Source organism: Phyllobates terribilis, unplaced genomic scaffold, assembly GCF_046119375.1.
Source record: "Phyllobates terribilis strain yellow unplaced genomic scaffold, ASM4611937v1 Scaffold_488__1_contigs__length_1352022, whole genome shotgun sequence".
NCBI classification, from domain to species: Eukaryota; Metazoa; Chordata; class Amphibia; order Anura; family Dendrobatidae; genus Phyllobates; species Phyllobates terribilis.
This window is the reverse complement of record NW_027363248.1, coordinates 772109-786712: the sequence shown is the minus strand read 5'-3', so window position 1 is coordinate 786712 and position 14604 is coordinate 772109. Positions and strand designations below refer to the sequence as shown.

The 14604-nt window shown below is 42.8% G+C and overlaps 6 non-coding genes and 1 pseudogene across 6 annotated transcripts; all 7 read left to right on the top strand.

Annotated features, from left to right (window-relative positions):
• Positions 1-1118: 1118 nt before the first annotated feature.
• LOC141229770 (U2 spliceosomal RNA) lies at positions 1119-1309 on the top strand. The gene has a single exon (XR_012296392.1). It is a non-coding gene; the product is annotated as a U2 spliceosomal RNA (small nuclear RNA).
• Positions 1310-2427: 1118 nt separating this feature from the next.
• LOC141229945 (U2 spliceosomal RNA) lies at positions 2428-2637 on the top strand (annotated as a pseudogene).
• Positions 2638-3755: 1118 nt separating this feature from the next.
• LOC141229906 (U2 spliceosomal RNA) lies at positions 3756-3946 on the top strand. The gene has a single exon (XR_012296524.1). It is a non-coding gene; the product is annotated as a U2 spliceosomal RNA (small nuclear RNA).
• A 1118-nt stretch (positions 3947-5064) lies between these two features.
• Positions 5065-5255, top strand: LOC141229759 (U2 spliceosomal RNA). The gene has a single exon (XR_012296381.1). It is a non-coding gene; the product is annotated as a U2 spliceosomal RNA (small nuclear RNA).
• Positions 5256-6370: 1115 nt separating this feature from the next.
• Positions 6371-6561, top strand: LOC141230041 (U2 spliceosomal RNA). The gene has a single exon (XR_012296632.1). It is a non-coding gene; the product is annotated as a U2 spliceosomal RNA (small nuclear RNA).
• A 6384-nt stretch (positions 6562-12945) lies between these two features.
• LOC141229957 (U2 spliceosomal RNA) lies at positions 12946-13141 on the top strand. Its single transcript, XR_012296572.1, has one exon. It is a non-coding gene; the product is annotated as a U2 spliceosomal RNA (small nuclear RNA).
• A 1121-nt stretch (positions 13142-14262) lies between these two features.
• Positions 14263-14453, top strand: LOC141229924 (U2 spliceosomal RNA). Its single transcript, XR_012296541.1, has one exon. It is a non-coding gene; the product is annotated as a U2 spliceosomal RNA (small nuclear RNA).
• Positions 14454-14604: the final 151 nt, after the last annotated feature.

Below are 14604 nucleotides of genomic sequence, written 5' to 3'. Positions count from 1 at the left end.
CTTTAATGCAGTTTCTAAAATCAGAAAGAATTGAATTCAATGTTTTTTGTTCATTTTGCTTGTTTGTCGGATTTTGGGATGGACTCTTTGGCTTTGCTTTTCTTCTCCTCATTGGATTTTTCATGTTCAAAGTTGCAGAAGCCAGATTACAAGCTCATTTTGGTTCAACTTCAGCAACTGTGCATTGCATTGCCATGTAATGTAATGAAATGCTATCTTTCTAGCTCTCCCTTTTTACTTCCTTTTGGATAAATAGACATATTAGGCAAGCATTTTGGAGCTTTCACCTAAATAACTACAGGTGGTGAGATAAGCTGCACAATATAATTGACCTTTCAGTATATTGTTGCACACACACCATCTATTTAGCAAATGCCCTTGTTATCAACAGCAGCCTTTTAAACTCTCCTGAGCTAACAGGTATGTGCGCTGGTTACTCTGCTGCGCTTAAAATTTCTTTTTTGGTTTGCTACAATGCCTTTTCTGAAACGTTGTCTCCCTCTGCTGGAACACTGACTTCTTTCATTTAATGCCTGCAGACTATAAAAGAGAACCCAACCCAAAAAGTTTGGTTGATTAGTCTGTGGCATTCTGTTAAACTGTTGCTTATGGCGGTCTCTGTGAGCTTCTCAGCGACATTCAGCCAGCCAGGTATCCTGCCTGCAGTAGATGGAATGTGGCAATGGAACGCTGGCTGCGCGTGTCATAATAGGCTCTGAGCCTTTATATACCTGTGCACAGCAGCAGCCACCTTCAGTCTGCTGCTGGACAGCCAGCAGCAGCAGCAGCAGCAGGAGAGGTATGTAATCAGCAGCCCTCCTGCTAAGGGTAGACAGCTGCTCGTTCCACCCCACCCCCCGCCTTAATTGGTTCTCCTCCCTTCCAACGGTGTTGAGGCGGGTGGGAACAGCAGGGGGTGAAGGTGCTGTGTTTAAAGAGGTGGAGTTATGCAGATCTAAAACGCGTGGATTGCAGCAGCAGCAAGCCGAAAAGTGCAGGCATGTAAGGGATCTAGAGGTTGACAACATGTCTTCTTAACGGGAGTCCAGGAGCTCATCTCCACAAATGGACTTTTCAGGATCCTTGGGTGGCTCCGTAGTTTGAAACCAATTCTGGTTATCGCTTCTCGGCCTTTTGGCTAAGATCAAGTGTAGTATCTGTTCTTATCAGTTTAATATCTGATACGTCCCCTATCTGGGGACCATATATTAAATGGATTTTTAGAACAGGGAGATGGAAAAAGAGCTTGCTCTGTCCACTCCACGCATTGACCTGGTATTGCAGTATCTCCAGGACCGGTGCACCCCTTCTTTAATGCAGTTTCTAAAATCAGAAAGAATTGAATTCAATGTTTTTTGTTCATTTTGCTTGTTTGTCGGATTTTGGGATGGACTCTTTGGCTTTGCTTTTCTTCTCCTCATTGGATTTTTCATGTTCAAAGTTGCAGAAGCCAGATTACAAGCTCATTTTGGTTCAACTTCAGCAACTGTGCATTGCATTGCCATGTAATGTAATGAAATGCTATCTTTCTAGCTCTCCCTTTTTACTTCCTTTTGGATAAACAGACATATTAGGCAAGCATTTTGGAGCTTTCACCTAAATAACTACAGGTGGTGAGATAAGCTGCACAATATAATTGACCTTTCAGTATATTGTTGCACACACACCATCTATTTAGCAAATGCCCTTGTTATCAACAGCAGCCTTTTAAACTCACCTGAGCTAACAGGTATGTGCGCTGGTTACTCTGCTGCGCTTTAAATTTCTTTTTTGGTTTGCTACAATGCCTTTTCTGAAACGTTGTCTCCCTCTGCTGGAACACTGACTTCTTTCATTTAATGCCTGCAGACTATAAAAGAGAACCCAACCCAAAAAGTTTGGTTGATTAGTCTGTGGCATTCTGTTAAACTGTTGCTTATGGCGGTCTCTGTGAGCTTCTCAGCGACATTCAGCCAGCCAGGTATCCTGCCTGCAGTAGATGGAATGTGGCAATGGAACGCTGGCTGCGCGTGTCATAATAGGCTCTGAGCCTTTATATACCTGTGCACAGCAGCAGCCACCTTCAGTCTGCTGCTGGACAGCCAGCAGCAGCAGCAGCAGCAGGAGAGGTATGTAATCAGCAGCCCTCCTGCTAAGGGTAGACAGCTGCTCGTTCCACCCCACCCCCCGCCTTAATTGGTTCTCCTCCCTTCCAACGGTGTTGAGGCGGGTGGGAACAGCAGGGGGTGAAGGTGCTGTGTTTAAAGAGGTGGAGTTATGCAGATCTAAAACGCGTGGATTGCAGCAGCAGCAAGCCGAAAAGTGCAGGCATGTAAGGGATCTAGAGGTTGACAACATGTCTTCTTAACGGGAGTCCAGGAGCTCATCTCCACAAATGGACTTTTCAGGATCCTTGGGTGGCTCCGTAGTTTGAAACCAATTCTGGTTATCGCTTCTCGGCCTTTTGGCTAAGATCAAGTGTAGTATCTGTTCTTATCAGTTTAATATCTGATACGTCCCCTATCTGGTGATACGTCCCCTATCTGGGGACCATATATTAAATGGATTTTTAGAACAGGGAGATGGAAAAAGAGCTTGCTCTGTCCACTCCACGCATTGACCTGGTATTGCAGTATCTCCAGGACCGGTGCACCCCTTCTTTAATGCAGTTTCTAAAATCAGAAAGAATTGAATTCAATGTTTTTTGTTCATTTTGCTTGTTTGTCGGATTTTGGGATGGACTCTTTGGCTTTGCTTTTCTTCTCCTCATTGGATTTTTCATGTTCAAAGTTGCAGAAGCCAGATTACAAGCTCATTTTGGTTCAACTTCAGCAACTGTGCATTGCATTGCCATGTAATGTAATGAAATGCTATCTTTCTAGCTCTCCCTTTTTACTTCCTTTTGGATAAACAGACATATTAGGCAAGCATTTTGGAGCTTTCACCTAAATAACTACAGGTGGTGAGATAAGCTGCACAATATAATTGACCTTTCAGTATATTGTTGCACACACACCATCTATTTAGCAAATGCCCTTGTTATCAACAGCAGCCTTTTAAACTCACCTGAGCTAACAGGTATGTGCGCTGGTTACTCTGCTGCGCTTAAAATTTCTTTTTTGGTTTGCTACAATGCCTTTTCTGAAACGTTGTCTCCCTCTGCTGGAACACTGACTTCTTTCATTTAATGCCTGCAGACTATAAAAGAGAACCCAACCCAAAAAGTTTGGTTGATTAGTCTGTGGCATTCTGTTAAACTGTTGCTTATGGCGGTCTCTGTGAGCTTCTCAGCGACATTCAGCCAGCCAGGTATCCTGCCTGCAGTAGATGGAATGTGGCAATGGAACGCTGGCTGCGCGTGTCATAATAGGCTCTGAGCCTTTATATACCTGTGCACAGCAGCAGCCACCTTCAGTCTGCTGCTGGACAGCCAGCAGCAGCAGCAGCAGCAGGAGAGGTATGTAATCAGCAGCCCTCCTGCTAAGGGTAGACAGCTGCTCGTTCCACCCCACCCCCCGCCTTAATTGGTTCTCCTCCCTTCCAACGGTGTTGAGGCGGGTGGGAACAGCAGGGGGTGAAGGTGCTGTGTTTAAAGAGGTGGAGTTATGCAGATCTAAAACGCGTGGATTGCAGCAGCAGCAAGCCGAAAAGTGCAGGCATGTAAGGGATCTAGAGGTTGACAACATGTCTTCTTAACGGGAGTCCAGGAGCTCATCTCCACAAATGGACTTTTCAGGATCCTTGGGTGGCTCCGTAGTTTGAAACCAATTCTAGTTATCGCTTCTCGGCCTTTTGGCTAAGATCAAGTGTAGTATCTGTTCTTATCAGTTTAATATCTGATACGTCCCCTTTCTGGGGACCATATATTAAATGGATTTTTAGAACAGGGAGATGGAAAAAGAGCTTGCTCTGTCCACTCCACGCATTGACCTGGTATTGCAGTATCTCCAGGACCGGTGCACCCCTTCTTTAATGCAGTTTCTAAAATCAGAAAGAATTGAATTCAATGTTTTTTGTTCATTTTGCTTGTTTGTCGGATTTTGGGATGGACTCTTTGGCTTTGCTTTTCTTCTCCTCATTGGATTTTTCATGTTCAAAGTTGCAGAAGCCAGATTACAAGCTCATTTTGGTTCAACTTCAGCAACTGTGCATTGCATTGCCATGTAATGTAATGAAATGCTATCTTTCTAGCTCTCCCTTTTTACTTCCTTTTGGATAAACAGACATATTAGGCAAGCATTTTGGAGCTTTCACCTAAATAACTACAGGTGGTGAGATAAGCTGCACAATATAATTGACCTTTCAGTATATTGTTGCACACACACCATCTATTTAGCAAATGCCCTTGTTATCAACAGCAGCCTTTTAAACTCACCTGAGCTAACAGGTATGTGCGCTGGTTACTCTGCTGCGCTTAAAATTTCTTTTTTGGTTTGCTACAATGCCTTTTCTGAAACGTTGTCTCCCTCTGCTGGAACACTGACTTCTTTCATTTAATGCCTGCAGACTATAAAAGAGAACCCAACCCAAAAAGTTTGGTTGATTAGTCTGTGGCATTCTGTTAAACTGTTGCTTATGGCGGTCTCTGTGAGCTTCTCAGCGACATTCAGCCAGCCAGGTATCCTGCCTGCAGTAGATGGAATGTGGCAATGGAACGCTGGCTGCGCGTGTCATAATAGGCTCTGAGCCTTTATATACCTGTGCACAGCAGCAGCCACCTTCAGTCTGCTGCTGGACAGCCAGCAGCAGCAGCAGCAGCAGGAGAGGTATGTAATCAGCAGCCCTCCTGCTAAGGGTAGACAGCTGCTCGTTCCACCCCACCCCCCGCCTTAATTGGTTCTCCTCCCTTCCAACGGTGTTGAGGCGGGTGGGAACAGCAGGGGGTGAAGGTGCTGTGTTTAAAGAGGTGGAGTTATGCAGATCTAAAACGCGTGGATTGCAGCAGCAGCAAGCCGAAAAGTGCAGGCATGTAAGGGATCTAGAGGTTGACAACATGTCTTCTTAACGGGAGTCCAGGAGCTCATCTCCACAAATGGACTTTTCAGGATCCTTGGGTGGCTCCGTAGTTTGAAACCAATTCTGGTTATCGCTTCTCGGCCTTTTGGCTAAGATCAAGTGTAGTATCTGTTCTTATCAGTTTAATATCTGATACGTCCCCTATCTGGGGACCATATATTAAATGGATTTTTAGAACAGGGAGATGGAAAAAGAGCTTGCTCTGTCCACTCCACGCATTGACCTGGTATTGCAGTATCTCCAGGACCGGTGCACCCCTTCTTTAATGCAGTTTCTAAAATCAGAAAGAATTGAATTCAATGTTTTTTGTTCATTTTGCTTGTTTGTCGGATTTTGGGATGGACTCTTTGGCTTTGCTTTTCTTCTCCTCATTGGATTTTTCATGTTCAAAGTTGCAGAAGCCAGATTACAAGCTCATTTTGGTTCAACTTCAGCAACTGTGCATTGCATTGCCATGTAATGTAATGAAATGCTATCTTTCTAGCTCTCCCTTTTTACTTCCTTTTGGATAAACAGACATATTAGGCAAGCATTTTGGAGCTTTCACCTAAATAACTACAGGTGGTGAGATAAGCTGCACAATATAATTGACCTTTCAGTATATTGTTGCACACACACCATCTATTTAGCAAATGCCCTTGTTATCAACAGCAGCCTTTTAAACTCACCTGAGCTAACAGGTATGTGCGCTGGTTACTCTGCTGCGCTTAAAATTTCTTTTTTGGTTTGCTACAATGCCTTTTCTGAAACGTTGTCTCCCTCTGCTGGAACACTGACTTCTTTCATTTAATGCCTGCAGACTATAAAAGAGAACCCAACCCAAAAAGTTTGGTTGATTAGTCTGTGGCATTCTGTTAAACTGTTGCTTATGGCGGTCTCTGTGAGCTTCTCAGCGACATTCAGCCAGCCAGGTATCCTGCCTGCAGTAGATGGAATGTGGCAATGGAACGCTGGCTGCGCGTGTCATAATAGGCTCTGAGCCTTTATATACCTGTGCACAGCAGCAGCCACCTTCAGTCTGCTGCTGGACAGCCAGCAGCAGCAGCAGCAGGAGAGGTATGTAATCAGCAGCCCTCCTGCTAAGGGTAGACAGCTGCTCGTTCCACCCCACCCCCCGCCTTAATTGGTTCTCCTCCCTTCCAACGGTGTTGAGGCGGGTGGGAACAGCAGGGGGTGAAGGTGCTGTGTTTAAAGAGGTGGAGTTATGCAGATCTAAAACGCGTGGATTGCAGCAGCAGCAAGCCGAAAAGTGCAGGCATGTAAGGGATCTAGAGGTTGACAACATGTCTTCCTAACGGGAGTCCAGGAGCTCATCTCCACAAATGGACTTTTCAGGATCCTTGGGTGGCTCCGTAGTTTGAAACCAATTCTGGTTATCGCTTCTCGGCCTTTTGGCTAAGATCAAGTGTAGTATCTGTTCTTATCAGTTTAATATCTGATACGTCCCCTATCTGGGGACCATATATTAAATGGATTTTTAGAACAGGGAGATGGAAAAAGAGCTTGCTCTGTCCACTCCACGCATTGACCTGGTATTGCAGTATCTCCAGGACCGGTGCACCCCTTCTTTAATGCAGTTTCTAAAATCAGAAAGAATTGAATTCAATGTTTTTTGTTCATTTTGCTTGTTTGTCGGATTTTGAGATGGACTCTTTGGCTTTGCTTTTCTTCTCCTCATTGGATTTTTCATGTTCAAAGTTGCAGAAGCCAGATTACAAGCTCATTTTGGTTCAACTTCAGCAACTGTGCATTGCATTGCCATGTAATGTAATGAAATGCTATCTTTCTAGCTCTCCCTTTTTACTTCCTTTTGGATAAACAGACATATTAGGCAAGCATTTTGGAGCTTTCACCTAAATAACTACAGGTGGTGAGATAAGCTGCACAATATAATTGACCTTTCAGTATATTGTTGCACACACACCATCTATTTAGCAAATGCCCTTGTTATCAACAGCAGCCTTTTAAACTCACCTGAGCTAACAGGTATGTGCGCTGGTTACTCTGCTGCGCTTAAAATTTCTTTTTTGGTTTGCTACAATGCCTTTTCTGAAACGTTGTCTCCCTCTGCTGGAACACTGACTTCTTTCATTTAATGCCTGCAGACTATAAAAGAGAACCCAACCCAAAAAGTTTGGTTGATTAGTCTGTGGCATTCTGTTAAACTGTTGCTTATGGCGGTCTCTGTGAGCTTCTCAGCGACATTCAGCCAGCCAGGTATCCTGCCTGCAGTAGATGGAATGTGGCAATGGAACGCTGGCTGCGCGTGTCATAATAGGCTCTGAGCCTTTATATACCTGTGCACAGCAGCAGCCACCTTCAGTCTGCTGCTGGACAGCCAGCAGCAGCAGCAGGAGAGGTATGTAATCAGCAGCCCTCCTGCTAAGGGTAGACAGCTGCTCATTCCACCCCACCCCCCGCCTTAATTGGTTCTCCTCCCTTCCAACGGTGTTGAGGCGGGTGGGAACAGCAGGGGGTGAAGGTGCTGTGTTTAAAGAGGTGGAGTTATGCAGATCTAAAACGCGTGGATTGCAGCAGCAGCAAGCCGAAAAGTGCAGGCATGTAAGGGATCTAGAGGTTGACAACATGTCTTCTTAACGGGAGTCCAGGAGCTCATCTCCACAAATGGACTTTTCAGGATCCTTGGGTGGCTCCGTAGTTTGAAACCAATTCTGGTTATCGCTTCTCGGCCTTTTGGCTGAGACCAAGTGCTTCACAGCAGGAGGTTTCAGTTGAAGGGCACTCAGGTACCCCTCTCCTTGGCCTGGCAGGATCGTCCACTTCGGTGGGCTTCACCTGCCTGCTGCTATTAGGGAGAGGGATTAGTCCTAGGGTAACGGGCAGCGATCCCCCAGCCTTCAGGTGCTTTATCTCAAAGCTCTGAAGGCGCAGATTGCAGGCGGTTGCAATTTGCATTTTGTTGCGCCATACCATGGAGGTTGACCCCAACCTCGTGCCTCTATATGCGAGGCTTAAGAACACCATAAGGGTCCGCTTTACGGCTGGTGGTTCCGATATGCGGAATCTGGGATATGTAGTCCAGGACGTGCTTGAGAAACTGCTCCACGTCAGAACCAACGAAATCCTTTCTATCCAGGATTATCCTCGACGTGGAGATTATGATGTAACCTTTACTGGCGAAGGTATTTTCAAAGATGTTTTGTCCAGAGTTAAGTCGGTAGAAAATAGCCCTGGTCTAAAAGGGATTCAGATCATCGAGCACGTCCTGGATGAGGTAAAGATGGTGGTTGTGAAAATCTTCTCACCCTTCATAACAGCACCAGAGGTTATTTCCTTTTTGTCAGTTTATTTTAAAAGTGTGAAATTGATTGGGAAAGTGTTGAATGAGTTTAACATCTGGACCTCAAAATGGAAGTTTTTAGTAAAATGTGAAAGAGACCCTAAATTCCCTGGAGGTGTGAGACTTCCTCCAGCTCGATTTAAAATAGGGCAAACTAATGGGGATTTTTTTTTCTCAGGAATGCCACTTTTCTGTAGGTATTGTGGTCTCTATGGGCACTCTAAGGATAGTTGTGGTGCCACTTGTAGAAATTGTGCCAGTACTGAACATGACACAAAGGAGTGCCCAAATGAAAAAAAATGCTCTTTTTGTCGGACACCTGGTCATTTCTATTTTTCTTGCCCTCACAGGTTCAGAGAGGATGAACAAAAACAAAAGGAGAAGTCCAAGACATCCGGGAATGGACAGGCCAATCAGACCACCCCTCAGGAGGAGGAACAACAACCTGGAGCCTCGGGAGGTGATAAGGGCGCTTCGACTAGTAACAATCCCTCCGAGTCAATGACAGGTAACTCACAGGAGCCCAGGAGCTGGCTGAAAGACCATAAGGAGGCTAAAAGGAAGGCTGAGAAAGATCATAAAGGGGCGGTCGGTAAGGCCAAAAAAGAGCGCCAAAAGGCTGACACCGAGCCCAAAATTCCCACTGGGTCTCACGAGAGCGAGGGCGGTACGTGGCATTTGGTGAGGTCTCATAATAAGAAAAAGAATGGTTCCGTGGAGGTGGCTAATAGGGAGGAGATGGATACATCCCCTCACGGGGGTGTAGACTCTGGAATCCCGAGGTCCCGGGACTCTGCTGCCCCAGGTGGGGCCCCGAACCTGGCTGCCTCCGGGGACTCTGAGGCTCCGCCATGTGCGCAGCCTGCCCCTGTGTTACGACCTTCTGCGGGTCAGCAGGGGAGTGCGGAGCCTCTCGGAGACCCACCTGACGAGGACCTAAATGGTCAGCCTATGGAGACCCAGTGTAACCTTTCCCTCAATATCCTTCCGAGCTACACCCCAGTAGCGTCGGGTCTTAATTTAAGTGAATGTTCCTTCTCCGATGATGAAGACTCCTTGATAACGGTGGATTCAGAAGAGGGCGTTGGTGAAAGTCCAAGTGGTCTGATCCGTCCATCGGATAGGTAAAGTCCAGTTTTTGTTTCTTCCTAACCATTTGTTATGATGGCTGACATTGGTGGTGTTTCCCTCAATGTGAGAGGCATAGGATCCAAGACCAGAAGAGCTACTGTTTTACATTTTTTAACCTGTTTTACAGCTTCTGTTTTCTTTTTACAAGAATGTCATATCCCTCATAAGATTTCTTACAAAAAATATAAGGAAGAGTGGAAACATGGTCCATCGGTCTGGTCTGGATCAAATGCAACCGGATCAGCAGGGGTAGCTATACTTTTTAAGGGAAATGTGTCTATTGATTTTATCCAAGATATTTTACCGGGTCGTATTCTTTTAGTTAAGGCTTTTATTGATGGGACAAGATGGCAGTTTTTAAATTTTTATGGGTCACCTGATAAAAATGAAAGGGCTGATATGCTGGAAATTTTACCTTTATTTATTAACATCTCTGAACCTTTTATCCTGGCAGGTGATTTTAATTGTATTTTAAAAGGCGAAAGCCGACGCTCCGGTTCCGTGAGTAGAAATTATGACAAAACGTCTGGAATGTTAAGCAATATTATAAATGATTGTAAATTAACTGATGTGTATAAAGAATGTAACAAGGATAGCCCTATAGACGCTGGTTTCACCTGGAGCAATTCTACATGTAGCTCCAGGATAGATTTTGTTTTAGGTTCAGAAAAAATACTGCCAGTGAAATGTGAAGTTTTAACTAATATTCTCTCAGATCACAAGGTTTTATCTTTTAGAGTGAGGATTAATGGAAAGAAGAAATGTAGTAAGAAATCTTGGAAATTGAATGTGTCCCTTTTAAAAGATCCACAAATTTTATCGGATTTTATTGAGTTTTATGTAAACTGTAGAAAAAGGGAAAACCCCAATATTTCTTTTAGCTCCTGGTGGGATAGAATGAAAATAAGCATTAAAGATTTCTTTATAAAGAAAAGCATACAAAAAGCTAAAGAAAAGTTTGAGATCTATAATTTTCTTAATATCAGGTTACAGACATTGTACAAATTCAAAGACAATGGTCTGGATGTAGGTAATGATATATTGAGTCTTAAAGGAGAAATTTCAAAGTGGTTGGAACAAAAAGGAAAAGAACTGATTTTTCGTTCAAAGGTAAAACACGTAGAAGAGGATGAGACTTGTTCCAGGTATTTTTTTAAGAAAAACAAACAGGTGAAAACAATAATTGATAACATAGATGGAGATAATAATATCAACGTTATATTGGATAAGGTAAATGTCTATTTTAATGATCTTTTTAATGTAAAAACTGTAGACCATGATTTAATACACACTTTCCTGGGGGAGATCAAGTCCACCCTAGATGCTGATGCCCAAAGTTTTTTATCCCAATCTCTATGTGAGGAAGAGATTTTAGAAACCATGAAGAGTTTTAAAAATGGTAAAGTGCCCGGCCCTGATGGTATCCCCATAGAGTTTTATATAAGTTTTTATGATATTTTAAAAGATGATTTGTTTAATTTGTTTTCCGAAGTTTTTAATAATAAGGTTTTACTCAACTCATGGAAGAAAGGTGAGGTATCACTACTATACAAAAAAGGTGACAAAACGGATCTTAAAAACTGGAGGCCGATAACTCTTTTAAATAGTGATTACAAAATTATGGCTAAGATCTGTGCAAATCGGTTGAAAAAAGTGATACATAAAGTAATTCATGCAAATCAGGTATGCGGGGTACCTGGGCGTAGTATCTGGGACAATTTAAACCTGGTGAAAGATTGTATTGAAGATGTAAAAACCAGAAAGACAAAGATGTCAATCCTAGCGGTGGATTTTGAGAAAGCTTTTGACCGCGTGTCTCATTTTTATCTTTTTAAAGTTTTAGAAAAAATGGGCATTCCGGGTGGGTTTTTATTGTCTCTTAAAGCTTTTTATAATGATTGTACGAGTAAGATTTTAGTTAATGGTTTTAAAACAAAAGAGGTAGTTTTAAAATCAGGGGTGAAGCAGGGTTGCCCTTTGTCCCCCCTGCTTTTTATATGTGCTATAGAACCCCTTTTATGTACAATACGCCGGGATAAGCAAATATGTGGAGTACCCTTACCCGGAGGGAACGGTCTACAAGTTAAAGTTGTAAGCTATATGGATGATGTAGCAGTGTTTGGATGTGATGTACCTTCAATACAAAAAACGATAAGCCAAATTCAGTCTTTTTGTACAGTTTCCGGTTTTAAAATTAATCTTACTAAATGTAATATTTTAAATGTCGGGGGGATGAGTTTACATGATGTACCAATTGCAGTTACAGATTCCATTACTATTTTAGGTGTTTCTTTTAATGAATCTAATAATGGTTTTAATAGCTGGGATGCGGCAGCACAGAAAATTAATCAGAAAATCTGCATGTGGAATATGAGAAAGCTGTCAATGGAAGGTAAAGTTCTGATTGTAAAAATGGTGATATTACCTATCCTGTTATATCTTAGTTTGGTGTTCCCCCCTCCTACAAATTTGTTGAAACGAATTACAAAAGTATGTTTTACCTTTTTTTGGGGCTCAAAAATGGAGAAACTCAAAAGAGAAATTGTGACAAAGCCAAAGGTTAAAGGTGGGAAAGATTTCCCTGTTTTAGATAAGTTTCTTTTAATACATTTTTTCTGTTTCTGTTTTAAAACCCTTTTTAAAGATAATTACCTTTCCTATTTTATGCGTTTTAACACTGGTTTTCTCATGAGAAGGTTTGGTTGGTTTGAAACGGTTTTATCTTTTCCTTATGCTTTTAACCTACCTGCACATTATGAGATTTTAAAGAAAATTATTCTTGATTTTAATTTGAATAAGAAACAGACAGGGGATCTATGTAACAGCAAGACACTACTCAAACAAATTAGTACTGATGTGACGTTGTGTGATATTGAACGTTATGATGATGACAAAACTGTACACATATGGAAAATGATTAACGCCCCTTATCTTTTTAATGTACAGAAAGACATGTCTTGGAGCTGCGCTCACCACTGTCTTCCTTGCCGGGCATTCCAGTACAGAAGAGGTTTTGTGAGGTCTGCCATCTGCCCAAGAGAAGGTTGTCAAGAAGAAGAGACAGTGAAGCATCTTTTATGGACTTGTGCTTTTGCTAAAGAGTTCTGGAGAAGATTAATCCCCCTGCTGGAGAAAATGGTGGACCTCAAGGACTTTAATTTTGCATCAGTGTTATATGGTCTTCTGGAATGCCCAACAATGGACCAAAAAATAATGGCGTGGAAGACAGTGAATTGTGCCAAGATAGCGCTCTGGAATGCTAGAAATATTGCTGTTTTTAAACATGAAATGTTACCAGTAGATGATGTTTTAGCCTTTTGTAAAAGTGAAATGTACATATACTATTTATTGGACAGGAAAAAGAATGTAACAATGGCAGGCAAATGGCTTTTTAACCTATGGAATATTTGAAGTCTTGTAAAATTTGCTGTGATGGAATTTTTATTTTTCTTTGAAGTCCCGAAAGTGTAATGTGGATGTAATGGTTTTATTTCTGTAATTTGTTAAATTTTAAATAAACGGTTTTTATCCCCATGTGGGGGATAGCCAAATTAAAAAAAATCTGTTCTTATCAGTTTAATATCTGATACGTCCCCTATCTGGGGACCATATATTAAATGGATTTTTAGAACAGGGAGATGGAAAAAGAGCTTGCTCTGTCCACTCCACGCATTGACCTGGTATTGCAGTATCTCCAGGACCGGTGCACCCCTTCTTTAATGCAGTTTCTAAAATCAGAAAGAATTGAATTCAATGTTTTTTGTTCATTTTGCTTGTTTGTCGGATTTTGGGATGGACTCTTTGGCTTTGCTTTTCTTCTCCTCATTGGATTTTTCATGTTCAAAGTTGCAGAAGCCAGATTACAAGCTCATTTTGGTTCAACTTCAGCAACTGTGCATTGCATTGCCATGTAATGTAATGAAATGCTATCTTTCTAGCTCTCCCTTTTTACTTCCTTTTGGATAAACAGACATATTAGGCAAGCATTTTGGAGCTTTCACCTAAATAACTACAGGTGGTGAGATAAGCTGCACAATATAATTGACCTTTCAGTATATTGTTGCACACACACCATCTATTTAGCAAATGCCCTTGTTATCAACAGCAGCCTTTTAAACTCACCTGAGCTAACAGGTATGTGCGCTGGTTACTCTGCTGCGCTTAAAATTTCTTTTTTGGTTTGCTACAATGCCTTTTCTGAAACGTTGTCTCCCTCTGCTGGAACACTGACTTCTTTCATTTAATGCCTGCAGACTATAAAAGAGAACCCAACCCAAAAAGTTTGGTTGATTAGTCTGTGGCATTCTGTTAAACTGTTGCTTATGGCGGTCTCTGTGAGCTTCTCAGCGACATTCAGCCAGCCAGGTATCCTGCCTGCAGTAGATGGAATGTGGCAATGGAACGCTGGCTGCGCGTGTCATAATAGGCTCTGAGCCTTTATATACCTGTGCACAGCAGCAGCCACCTTCAGTCTGCTGCTGGACAGCCAGCAGTAGCAGCAGCAGCAGCAGGAGAGGTATGTAATCAGCAGCCCTCCTGCTAAGGGTAGACAGCTGCTCGTTCCACCCCACCCCCCGCCTTAATTGGTTCTCCTCCCTTCCAACGGTGTTGAGGCGGGTGGGAACAGCAGGGGGTGAAGGTGCTGTGTTTAAAGAGGTGGAGTTATGCAGATCTAAAACGCGTGGATTGCAGCAGCAGCAAGCCGAAAAGTGCAGGCATGTAAGGGATCTAGAGGTTGACAACATGTCTTCTTAACGGGAGTCCAGGAGCTCATCTCCACAAATGGACTTTTCAGGATCCTTGGGTGGCTCCGTAGTTTGAAACCAATTCTGGTTATCGCTTCTCGGCCTTTTGGCTAAGATCAAGTGTAGTGTCTGTTCTTATCAGTTTAATATCTGATACGTCCCCTATCTGGGGACCATATATTAAATGGATTTTTAGAACAGGGAGATGGAAAAAGAGCTTGCTCTGTCCACTCCACGCATTGACCTGGTATTGCAGTATCTCCAGGACCGGTGCACCCCTTCTTTAATGCAGTTTCTAAAATCAGAAAGAATTGAATTCAATGTTTTTTGTTCATTTTGCTTGTTTGTCGGATTTTGGGATGGACTCTTTGGCTTTGCTTTTCTTCTCCTCATTGGATTTTTCATGTTCAAAGTTGCAGAAGCCAGATTACA